Here is a 12,091-nt window from a genome sequence, read left to right on the forward strand (position 1 = left end):
CTTGGCAAATGATAAACCTGGCAGACTTGTCTCCTTCATCTGAGTCTTTCTTTTTGCACCATCTCTCCCTTTCTGCCTTCTCTCCATCTCTCACTTTCGACATCTAGTTAATTTCAGGGACATGAAAGGTTCTCGGCAGAACAAAGTCAGTCTTTTGTTTCCTCACATCAAAGGTTCAAAATCTCCTTTTAAGCTGCTTGATGACCGACTTTTAAAAGAGAGGGGTAGGTGGGCTCATCTGAAGAACAGAGAGAAGAGTTGACACTGGAAATAGATCAGAAACAATGCTCCCTCTCCATCCCATCGGTCTTCCTGGTAATTCTAATTCCAACATCCAGAGAAGTTTTGTAATGTCAACTTCAAATTAAGAGAAGGAACAAGTGAGGAAAAAGGCAATAATGAAGACAGATGGCAGTAAGATAGAGGAAACATATCTCTGTATATGTCAAGGTGACATATACAAGTCATTTACATTATTATGATACTGCCATCATCACCAGTGAGCAGGAGGGCAGAGCACCTGTTTCTTTTGAAGCTTTGCTTGTGTTTCCCTGTTTTGTTTCTGTAACATAAACAATTAAACACTGTCATCTGTCAAACTGAAATTGTTCCAGATTATAGAAAAAAGTGTCTTATATTTGAGCCAGCATGCATACTAGTTTCTAATTCAGTTGGGCTAATGATCCCTTCATTATCGTTTTACAGGCCAACTGAATTTTATACTTTGTTGATGGCCAATCAGCTGTCTTCCACTGACTAGCTTTGAATCTAATTTAGATACAGTTAAACTGCAAGAATGTCTTCTGTAAAAGAGGAACTGGGTAAAATTATAAATATGAAAAAAAAATATATTAAATATTAAAGGAATCACACATGCTGGATGCATGGAACAGGCTGGGAGCACAAATGGCTATGGCAGTGCTTACACGTGTTATAGAGTTAAGGGATATTCTTAAGCATTCTGAAATGACATTTTCACTTTGGCAATGTCATGTATGTTAAGGTGAAGGTTTCGCACAAGGTAGTGTATCACTAGCTCTTTTTAGGGCCATTTTTGTACATGTAAATTGAGTTGACCATGGTTCAGATGTTAGAGCAGGTTCTCTTGTAGAACTTAACAGCCTATTTTTAAAAAACTTTATTTAGGTGGGGATCTGAAGTCCATAAAAATCTAAACAAGGAATTCATAGAGAAGTTAAAAATCTTCTTTAACTCACACCTGGAGAAGAGAGACGAGTATGTGAAAATGCTGTTTGTAGATTACAGCTCAGCATTCAATACCATCATTCCCTCGAAGCTGGAAAGGGGAACTGCAGGATCTGGGACTGAGCAGCTCTCTCTGCAGCTGAATCCTTCACTTCCTGTCTGACAGACTCCAAGTGGTCAGACTGGGCAGCATCACCTCATCCCCCCCCTCATAATTAACACTGGTGCTTGACAGGGGTGTGTACTGAGCCCTCTCCTGTACTCACTCTACACCTACGACTGCACGGCCACTAGCAACTCCAACATCACTGTGAAGAATGCGGACGACACTACAGTGGTGGGTCTTATCACCAAAGGTGATGAGACGGCTTACAGGGAGGAGGTCAGCGCTCTGACCCACTGGTACCAAGACAACCATCTTACCTTCAACGTTGCAAAGACAAAGGAGTTGATAGTGGACTTCCGGAGGTGCAGAGAAGCACACACCCCCATCACCATCAACGGAGCTGCTGTAGAGAGAGTGAGCAGATTCCGTTTCCTAGGTGTACACCTGGCAGAGGGTCTCACATGGTCAGTACACATAAACAAAACGGTGAAGAAGGAGCAGCAGTGACTCTTCTTTATCAGGAGACTGAAAAGATTTGACATGAGCCCCCGCATCCTCAGGACCTTCTACCGCTGTGCCATTAAGAGCATCCTCACTGGATGCATCACCACCTGGCATGGCAACAGCACTGCTTACAACGGCAAAGCTCTCCAGAGAGTGGTGCGGTGTGCTGAAAGAATAATTGGAGATGAGCTTCCCTCCCTCCAGGACATCTACAGGAAGAGGTGCTTGAGAAAGTGGGGAGGATCACCAAAGACTCCACTCATCCCAGCTAGAGCAGGGCGATATGACCAAAACTATTTATCACGATATACATTTGAAAATTTGCGATAACGATATAACTGACGATATAATTGACACTAGACAAAATACTTTCCAACTCCACAACTTTATTAGTGCAAAAAACCCCATCAATGTATTTTCACTTAAACAAGCAGCTGTTTTTTTATGTGCATTACAGTTATATAAAAATTTAACAGTGCAAATTCCTTGCTGACAGTTTAACCAAAAGGCATTTCCAGTGGAAATTGGCTGACATATCCTCAGCATAACCATGTATAATATCCACAAAACTTAAAGAGGTTATACACACACAATATGGTAATATCATGTTGAAGCACAGTACGTATCACTCCGCGAGGCTCCTGCCTACGATAGCCGTAATGCTCCGACAATCCATCAAGCGGTGGCTTCGTAGCTTAGCAAAGTCGTACTAAAACATTTGACAGATTTTCGAGCACCGTGTACATAAAATCGTTTCGAGGTCAGTAAACACAACCAGAATTCATACATAAGGCGCACGGGATTATAAAGGGCACTGTCGACTTTACAGAAAATCAAAGGATTGATTTTATGTGTGCCGTATTTTCCAAACAACACATTAATAACGACGGCCCGCTAGCATGCTCTACCAAAAATAGTGCTTTGTTGTGTATCTGACGGACAAAAGCTAAACTAGTTCCACACCACTGAAGTTGCAGCATTTTTACAAACCAATTCTGGTTCATCTGTTTCATTCAACGATCCACTTTCACTCTTCTCATTCTGCGTTGCCGCCATGTGCGTACGTAAACATAGGCACTGCGCATGCGCGTTTTACCCATATTCTATCGCGATATTTCATTTTCCCATCGTTGCCCAAAATTACACCGGTATTACCGTGAACGGTATGATATAGCCCAGCCCTAATCCCAGCCATAAACTGTTCAGACTTCTTCAATCAGGCAGGAGGTACTGCAGTATTCGGTCCCAAACAAGCAGACTTAGAGAAAGTTTCTTTCCATCAGGCCATTAGACTGCTGAACACTTCATAGACACCTCACCTTACTGGAACTTCATCATTATCGTAATGTTATGTGCACATTGAGCATTTTAGCATCTCCTATGTTGCCCCCCCCCCCACATCCTCCAACCACACACCCATATTTTGCTTTATTGCGGTTTATTTCACACCTCAAACATTTAGTAAACAATTAAGCAAATAAAAGTAATCTGCAATAAATTACAGGTAGTAAGAAAAAAAACTACTAACTCTTTTACGCTACGTCCACACCTACACGGATATTTTTGAAAACGCAGCTGTTTCGTCCACACGTAAACGCCGTTTGAAATCACCGAAAACGGAGATTTTTTAAAACTCCTTTTTTGCTTTTACGAGAATATAGAGTTCGTCACGCAATGTCAAAGGTATGTGCCTTTTTTCACGTCACGCTGTGCGCCACATTATTGTTTACATGAGATGAATTGCAGAATGGCAGATAGAGACGAAATACTGTTACTGTTAATCTGACTGTCTTCAAGATTTATACACAGTTACTGTCCCTCCATTTACAAAGGCAAAGGCGTCACGGTGTGATTGTTTTACGTGTAGCTGTTTGTTTGTTTTTCCTGTGTAATAATATTCAACATTGCTATCAATACATTTTTTTTTAAAAAACATAAACAACTGAGGGATACTGTTTGTCCGTGATTTGAACCGAGGGAACAAATTTGGCAGGATCAGCCTGATATTATTTTTATCCCACTGTAACTTTACTGTATAAAGAGCTAACATCTCCAAAATGTCAGGAAGTTAGTCATTACAACAAGTGTTTGTGAACTAAAAATCAAGAATGTGGGATACTGTTTGTCCGTGATTTGGAGAGCCCAGCGCGCGCTCCCGACGATGGGAAAACCAATTCTGCAGGGGAGACTTACCTTTGCACTTGTGCAGGTGAAATCAAAGGGAAGATTTGCTTCACCATATTTTCTAGTCTTTGGCTTAGAATGAAGTTGGTTTGGAAACATATTCAGCTATGCTTCATCTCCTGCTTTGCGTTTCTGTGGGCGCCCCGTGCTAGCAGTGTCCAAGCGTTTTGTTTTTTTCCTTTTCATACCGCGCCCCCCCTGCCATGACTCTGCCCCCACACTTTGGGAAGGTCTGTCCTAGTGGTTAGCTTGGAGACTGCGTCAAGTGAATTTTTCTGTGGCTTGGCTTGTATTCTTTCCTATTGGATGTTTAGGGTCACATGAGTGGGGTAATGCAGGAAGCCATTTTAATATTGGGATTTGCACAATGAGGCGAACCAGAAATCTCCCTGTTTAATCCTTCAGCATCCATCTGTGTTATGCCATTGAGAAGCTTTGTTTGTAAGTTTAAATTGTGTTTCATCTTTATGAGTAGTAAGTGATGCAAATTTTTTTGTTTTGATGCATATTTGGAGATATATAAAAATGCCCAAATCTGTTCGCCACGTGTAGCAAATGTATAATTCTTTATTTTCCTTTAGTATATTTCTTTTTTGTATTATTTTGTAGTTTCAAAAGTTCTGGGAAAGCACTGTAAGATGCATGTTGGTGAAGACAAACAAGCAAACAGCCCTCAACTTTACTTTCACGTCTGACTCATCAGTCAATGCTTTCAGTGCCTACTGCATATGTTTAGCTATCCATCACTTCGTGTACCAGAACCACGCACGCAGGGGACAGAATAATTATGCACTCCATACTGTACATAAATGCCACTTGTTTTGCACAATTTCCAACTGCCGACCTCTGTATATTTTATTTTCATTTAATTTTACACACACACACACACACACACACACACACACACACACACACACACACACACACACACACACGCACACACATTCAATAATGCACATACACTCTTATATTTGTACATATATTTATTCTTATAATTCTCGCATTCCTATTCTTATGTTGTTGTATTTTGCACACCTCTGTTGCTTGTGAAGCTCGCACACTTCACTCACATGTGCTGTACCAGTGTACCTGCGCATGTGATATGCCAATAAAAGTGCTTTGATTTGGTTTGATTTGATAAACTAAGGACTCTAAACTGCCAAAAAAAAAGTTTAATAATAAGGAATTCTAAAACACGAAACTTAAGAACAACAACCAAACAGAGTATATTGAATGGTGAACATGAATTTAAAGTTCAAAACACAAAACCGAATACATATCTATTGATTTTAGAGTTGGCAGTTTAATTCTTGGCCCCTATTCATATGCCTGAGTGTCTTTGGAAAAGACGCTGAACCCCAAGTTGCTTCCAATTGAGTGTTGCTTCCAGTATGTTGCATGGAAGCTTTGGCACAAATATTTTTGGCTGTATGTGTGTTGTAATTACTGCTTGTGTGGAATGTGGATCTAGCCAATTAACAAGACAGCTACTTTAACAACATCCTGCACATTCCTGTTTGGATCCTCTTAATTATGTAATATTTAGTCACAAGACTTTCATTAGTGAGGCACAAAAAGAGTGTGTGTCTATGTTGTTGTTTTTCTGTTTATAGATGCGAACAAACACACACATACAAACACATGCTGTAAAACTGAACACCCTGCAGAAGTCCTTTATAGAAAAAATGCTGTTAAATCTGGAACACACACACACATACTCGTTTTACCTACATCGTGGGGTCCACTGCGTGACAGGTGCCTGATGAGATCCACCCTTTCCAAAGGGTGTAAAGACACGATTTTCACTCCTAAATTCATAAGAAATTCATCTAAACTTGAAAAGTCAAACTCTCAAATTTTAAACCTGAATTTTTGTTTTAATGGGGACCAGTTATATTGTGTGTAATTCACAGTTGGGACCAATCAAATGTCTATGAGCATACAGTCAACAACACTGAACCATGAAATTTAACCTGTGTTGGGTAGAAACCTTACTATCAGATTACATATATTTTAAAAAAATCTGATTCTAAAATATTATGAAATTACACAAACACTATTTATGAAATTTAATAATGTTGTAAAAGCTGAGCAAAAGGTAACATTTTGTCTAGTGTTTTACTTTGTAAGATTGAACATATGCAAATAAAATAATTTTAAATCAATTCAGTTTATCAGTTAATTTTCATCACATATGAAGAACCAGATCTGCTTTAACAGAAAATGGAAAACAACATTTTTACTGAAACCACCACATTCAATGTTTCCAAACCACATTTGATGGTTAAAAAAAGTCACCTACTGTACAAAATGGGCAGAGAAACTGAGCTTATGCATTCATGTAACATTTATTTCAGCCTTTGAAAAGACAATCAGCCCCTTACGCCCAGCAAACATCACATATCAGATTGTTTGAACTTGTAGCTCATCCAGTTCATGATCCATCACATTTCACAGTTAAATTTAAGTGCAGAAGAAAGCAATAAATTTCTGTGTCAATGATTGGCTATATTTCCACTAATAAGAATTAAAATCCATTGAGAATCACAAATGTGATCTTGGCCTCAAGCACAGTTTTGTTGAAGCCCCATTAGGTGATCATTATGTTTATATTTGATGGTCATAAATTGTGCTGGTCAAAATGTTTTAATTTTGAGCAGTACTGTAGGAATAGCAATTCTTGTGAATGGTGACTGGATGGATTGACAACGGATGTCTTGCCATGACATGAGCTCATCAGTCCTTCATCCAGATGAGCTAAAAACATTTTTTACTGCATTTTCAAGATGTGGTATTTTAAGAGATTTAAAATTGGCTGACTCCGAGATAAAATTGGTTATCAGTACTCACTGATAACCAATTTTAGATATATCAGTATGGGAATGCCTTTTTTCTTTTCAAAACATAATTAAAACAGTAACATGAATTGCATTTTTTCCTAACTTTTTTCTTGACCTCCAAAAACATTGGTCCAGCAGAAAATGTAAAAATAAATGCAAACGGGCAGACAAAGCATAAATAAACAATTAAGAACAAGTTCAGGCTGTTAAACTCTTTTTGCAGCTCTATGCTGCATTGCAGTGATTCATTTTTTTACGTAGAACTTTACCGCTGTCCAGCTTCTATTTTTAAGTGCTTTCGGTGAAGCCTCAATACAGGGAACACACTCTGACTTTCCTGGTACTTTACCGGACTCAATGAGGGACATTAGTGTCTTTTCCACAGCATGCACCTCAGCTGATGTCCAAGTCCTCTTCTTTGATGTTCCTAAAATAGAAAAGAAAGTGACTTAATACGGTTTTAATAATTAATTTAAGATAAATAAAGACAAACGAAAAGGGTAGAAACTGTGGTTTTATGGTAATCACTTTCAAATTTTGAATTGTTTCCTCTTAGCTGTTGAGAGTCTAGTTAAATCATGAATTTTCAGAATATTAATAAAAGAAATCTGTCAGTGAATTGGCAAATTATACATTAGGTGCTTTATCACAGTTATCTGTGGATACATCCTAGTTCCCTGAAACTGCCTACACTTTTCTATCATTTGCATCTTTTTGTTGCTTCTTAGTACCTCCCAAATAGGATGGAGGATAGATACAAGAAAATGTAAGGAAACATCCCTTTCTGACAAGTGAGGTAGCCGATCACAGCTGGATCAGTTGTCAGTCAGCTTTAACAGTTGAGATTAATCCTAATAGAGACACTTGAAAGTGGCATTGTTTTCTCCCTGTAGACTGCTAGCAGTTTAGCACCTGTACATATTTGTAAATTTAAAAAAATTGTTTCTGTTCTGTGTCCTGTTCTGTGTGTTTGTTTGTTTGTTTTTCTGCTGATACAACCAGAGCTCTTGAAGGGAAAAAAAAACACAAAGTTTGAAGCAAACAATTTTACCCAATCACGGTTAGAGAATTAGTGCTAACTGAACTGACGTGGCTTGAAAATAAAATGGTAGGCAAGCAGCTAGCAGCAATAGAAAAGCTAACAATTATAAGCACACAAGGGTACAAAGAAGGTTACACAATACAGGCAACGACAGTGCTGCCAGGCTCTTTAGTAGGTGATACTCAAAATGATCAATCTAAAAAAGTTCTAAAGTACATTCAGTACATCCAGTTACCATTACAGAAATTATGTTTTTCTTGTGGATTATTGAAAATCTGCTCTAGATACCAATCAAAAAGTTTTCAGGTTTGCACAACTGAAATAATACAATTTATTTATTTATTTAGGACAGTGCATATTAATGAACATAAATGTAAAAAAAATTACATGAATGTAAACATGCCAGATTATAGCCAAAGGCTAATTTCCATCTGTTGTCCTTAAACATAGAAAAATAGACATAATAATTCATAAAAATTCATCATTCATTCATAATAAAAACTCCATCACCAAACTTACTCATACACACCATTCTGTTCCCAAATAAAACATTAAAACTATACAACTCATACATGATCACACACTTGATTTGTCCATAACCAGTTTTTAACCTTTGCCTTAAACAAATTGAATGTCGAGCATTCTCTAATGGGTTGAGGAAGACTGTTCCACAGATGGCCACCCTGGACAGAAAGGACGTTCTGCCCAAATGCTGTCCGTCTGTAGGGTATAAACAAGTCTCCTTGGATTGTAGCTTGAGTGGTCCTGTCTGAGCTTTCTTTATGCCTAATGAACTGCTTTAGTGGTGGTGGAGCAAGGGAGTGTAAGACTTTATATATTAAACACACTCTTTTAAGTTTCACTAAGTTATTGAAGTTCAGTAATTAACTTCATAAATATACCCAAAAAAAGAACTTCTATACTCTCTGTGCTCCTGTTTGGTTTAATTCTATCCAATTTGTAAAAGCAGGTTTAGAAAAAGAAAGGGGGGCAAAAACTTAAAGTTTTGTAGTTTTTTTGCAAATTACCCATTTTAATTAGTGATGGGATTTCCGGCTCTTTTTACAGATCCGGCTCTTTCGGTTCGGCTCACTAAAAAGAGCCGGCTCTTTCGGCTCCGAACCGGCTCTTCGGGTTGTTTTGTTGCTTTAATTAATTTATTATTAACAATAATATAAAATTATGCACAAAAGGAATTACTAACGTAAAAAAAAGTGGTTTTATTTATATATGTTTATATATAAATATATGCGGTGGCCCCTAGAGACAAAACACGTACAAACTCCAAAACACAATTCTAGCATGAACTGAACTTCCAAAGCAGAGCTACTAGATCACTTAAATTACACAATTGAAAGCATGTGTGTATTGTTTGTGTATTTATACACAGGCACTCATATATATTCAAATAATTTTAAAAAAAGTTCATTTACCTGTTACTACCACACACCAAATCCGGTCGTTGGTACTTGCTGGCTTGTGTAGCCACAAGATAACAAAGGCTCAACACTGCGCCCAGCATCCTGGAGCACTTCTGCTGTCTTTTGTACGTGTTTTGAGTTTTTATGTGCTTCTGAGTTTTTATATGCTTCTGTGTTTTTACGTGCTTCGGAGTTTGTACGTGATTTGAAGTTTGTATGTGCTTTGTCTCTAGGGGCCACCGTAAATATACTTTTATTTATTCACTCCACATAAAATGTAATAAATAAATCATATAATACAAAAATCAACTATTCACATTTCAACTTTTAACTATTTAAATTTTCAGCTTTTTCCTTTTACAAATTTAAAGTGAAAAGAACACAAAACACTGCAAACCACAACACAATTAAATATAAATTATAATATGAAAACAAACAGAAGATGCACATTCTCTGTTATATGGACCTGCATGAATAAACTTTCTGAATCCTTTATCATCTGCAACCGAAAATAGTTGTGGATGATTACTATACCTTTCTAATGTTGTTGTCCCTGCCTGTCTTTCTCTCTCTCTGGCTCTGTTCCTGTGCTACTGAGTGTAACTACCGCCCCTCCCCCTCTGCCCAGCGTAAAGCACAAGGCTTGCGTGCTGAGTGAAGCGGAAAAAAGTGCGAGAGAGAGGGTGAGAGAAAGGGGGGAGAAAAAAAACCCACGTGACAGCTCGCGTCGTTCACGTCAAAGAGTCGGCTCTAAGAGCCATTTCGTTCGCGAACGACCCATCACTAATTTTAATGCCATCAGTGTCAGATTCAGTTTCCTTTGTTTTAGTTCCTGTTCCAAATTGAGATAGCACAGAATCAAAATTCTGTAAATTTTCTTTAGGTTTTTGTGAACCTTGCTTAGAGGCTTAATTAAGACAGGTACCTGAGACGCAACAGGGTGTGCGGTAGGTGTGAGAAGTACCCGCTTTAGGGTCATCAATGTCAGACCCAGTCTCCATTATTCTCTCAGGTGTTAAGGATCCTTTTTTTAATTTCTGTGTTTTTAAAAACCACAAAAGAATAAAAACAGGTACCATCTAGTTAGTCTGCTGGATACCTGTGGGTGTTTCATCAAACTCATCTGTGGTTGGCTGACTTTTCGATCTTTGGGATCCTTTGACAAAAAAGAAGACAAAGTCAGTAATGGTATATGGTTGACCTCAGTGCCTATTCAGCCTTCACACTACGCAACGTATTTTTTGTGAGACGTATTACAGTAGCTGTATGTAAAGATGAATGGCATGTCTCCACGTCTTTGCACTATTCAAATGATAAGATTAAAGAAAAAAAAACAAGCACAGACATCTGTTACTTGTCATTTGGATCAAGAGTCTGCACAATAGTGATGGGGCAGTGCAGCAAGGGATATAGTTCTTGTCCATCCACCTGCCAGAAACGAACTGAAATCAGCTGTCAATAATGACAGCTCACAGCCTTTTTATAACATTGAAGTACACTTCAAAGCAAACTGATCAGAAAATTTAACAATTGAACATACATTCGCATGATAAGAAGTAAGTAAAATGAGAGAAACTCTATCAGAACAATTTATTTGGCATGTACTTTGAGGTTTTAGTTTGTCCCCTCTGTTAACAGTCTGCCACCATAAGATTCCACATTTAAGCTGCAAGTTTAAAAATTATCATGTCATCTATTTTTATATACAGTAAATGGCTGGATGCTAAAAACAGTTAAATGCGTCGCCTACTCGATGTTGAGGAACTGAAAGATGAGTCCAATGATACATCTGTCTCTGAAAGATCACTGTTCACATATTTCTGCATTTCTTCTGAAAAGCAGTGATAAGAAAAACACATAGCACAAAAGACATTTACTCTAAAATAAATACATAAATAAGAATATTTTGTTTACTATTGGGATTCATTTGGATTTGACCGAGGCTCATTCCCTTGAAGTCTTACAGTCTGCCTTGTTCTAGGGGTAGGGAACTCCAGGCCTCGAAAGCCGGTGTCCTGCAGGTTTTAGATCTCACCCTGCGTCAACACACTTGAATCAAATGATTAGTTCATTACCATGCCTCTAGAGAACTGCAAGACATGCTGAGGAGGTAATTTAGCCATTTAAATCAGCTGTGTTGGATCAAGGACACATCTAAAACCTGCAGGACACCGGCTCTCGAGGCCTGTAGTTCCCTACTCCTGTTCTAAAGCAATGAGCACTTTGCTGACTTTAGCCAACTCAAGTGTTCCTTCAGGCAGTCTATAGTACTCCCTATGGACTATTATATCATGGCCTAGAAAAATTGCGAGGATGTCCATCTCATTGTCTCTCAGGACAATGAGATGGACACATGCTTTCTCAACTTAGTTGAGGACAATGTTTCTGTCTGATGGCATTCGATCCCCTAAAGTGAGTGTCTGCTTTAGGTCTAGAGAAGAAAAAGGGATTTTCATCAGACACACCACAGGCCCGCCGATGTGAAACCAAGGCTTCTGTTGAGGACAGCATGTCTGGTGTTAAGAGGATAAGAACTTTTCTGTTTCTTTTCCCTCTAATTTTGATGCTGTGGAAATGCAGACAAAGTTTTTGTTCAAACTCTGAAAGTCCTACTGCCAAATCCGAATGGCCTTCTGAAGTATTTCGCAGGGTGAATGCAGTTAGTGGCATTTTTGATACCTCACCCTCTCTCCTGCGGTTAAACAGTATCACTTCACAAAGAGTCAAATTGGCCAGCATGGACCAGTTCTTCCCATTGGGATCACTGGCAAGTCTGGCTTGGTATTCT

The 12,091-nt window shown here is 38.5% G+C and overlaps 1 long non-coding RNA gene across 1 annotated transcript; it reads right to left on the bottom strand.

The window, feature by feature from the left end:
* Positions 1 to 10,267: 10,267 nt before the first annotated feature.
* LOC309694852 lies at positions 10,268 to 11,392 on the bottom strand. Its single transcript, XR_014272969.1, has 3 exons — positions 11,218 to 11,392; positions 11,054 to 11,134; positions 10,268 to 10,459 (listed from the first exon to the last, which is right to left on the bottom strand). It is a non-coding gene; the product is annotated as an uncharacterized lncRNA (long non-coding RNA).
* Positions 11,393 to 12,091: the final 699 nt, after the last annotated feature.

Source organism: Aulonocara stuartgranti (assembly GCF_965226115.1).
Source record: "Aulonocara stuartgranti genome assembly, chromosome: 19".
Lineage (NCBI taxonomy): Eukaryota > Metazoa > Chordata > Actinopteri > Cichliformes > Cichlidae > Aulonocara > Aulonocara stuartgranti.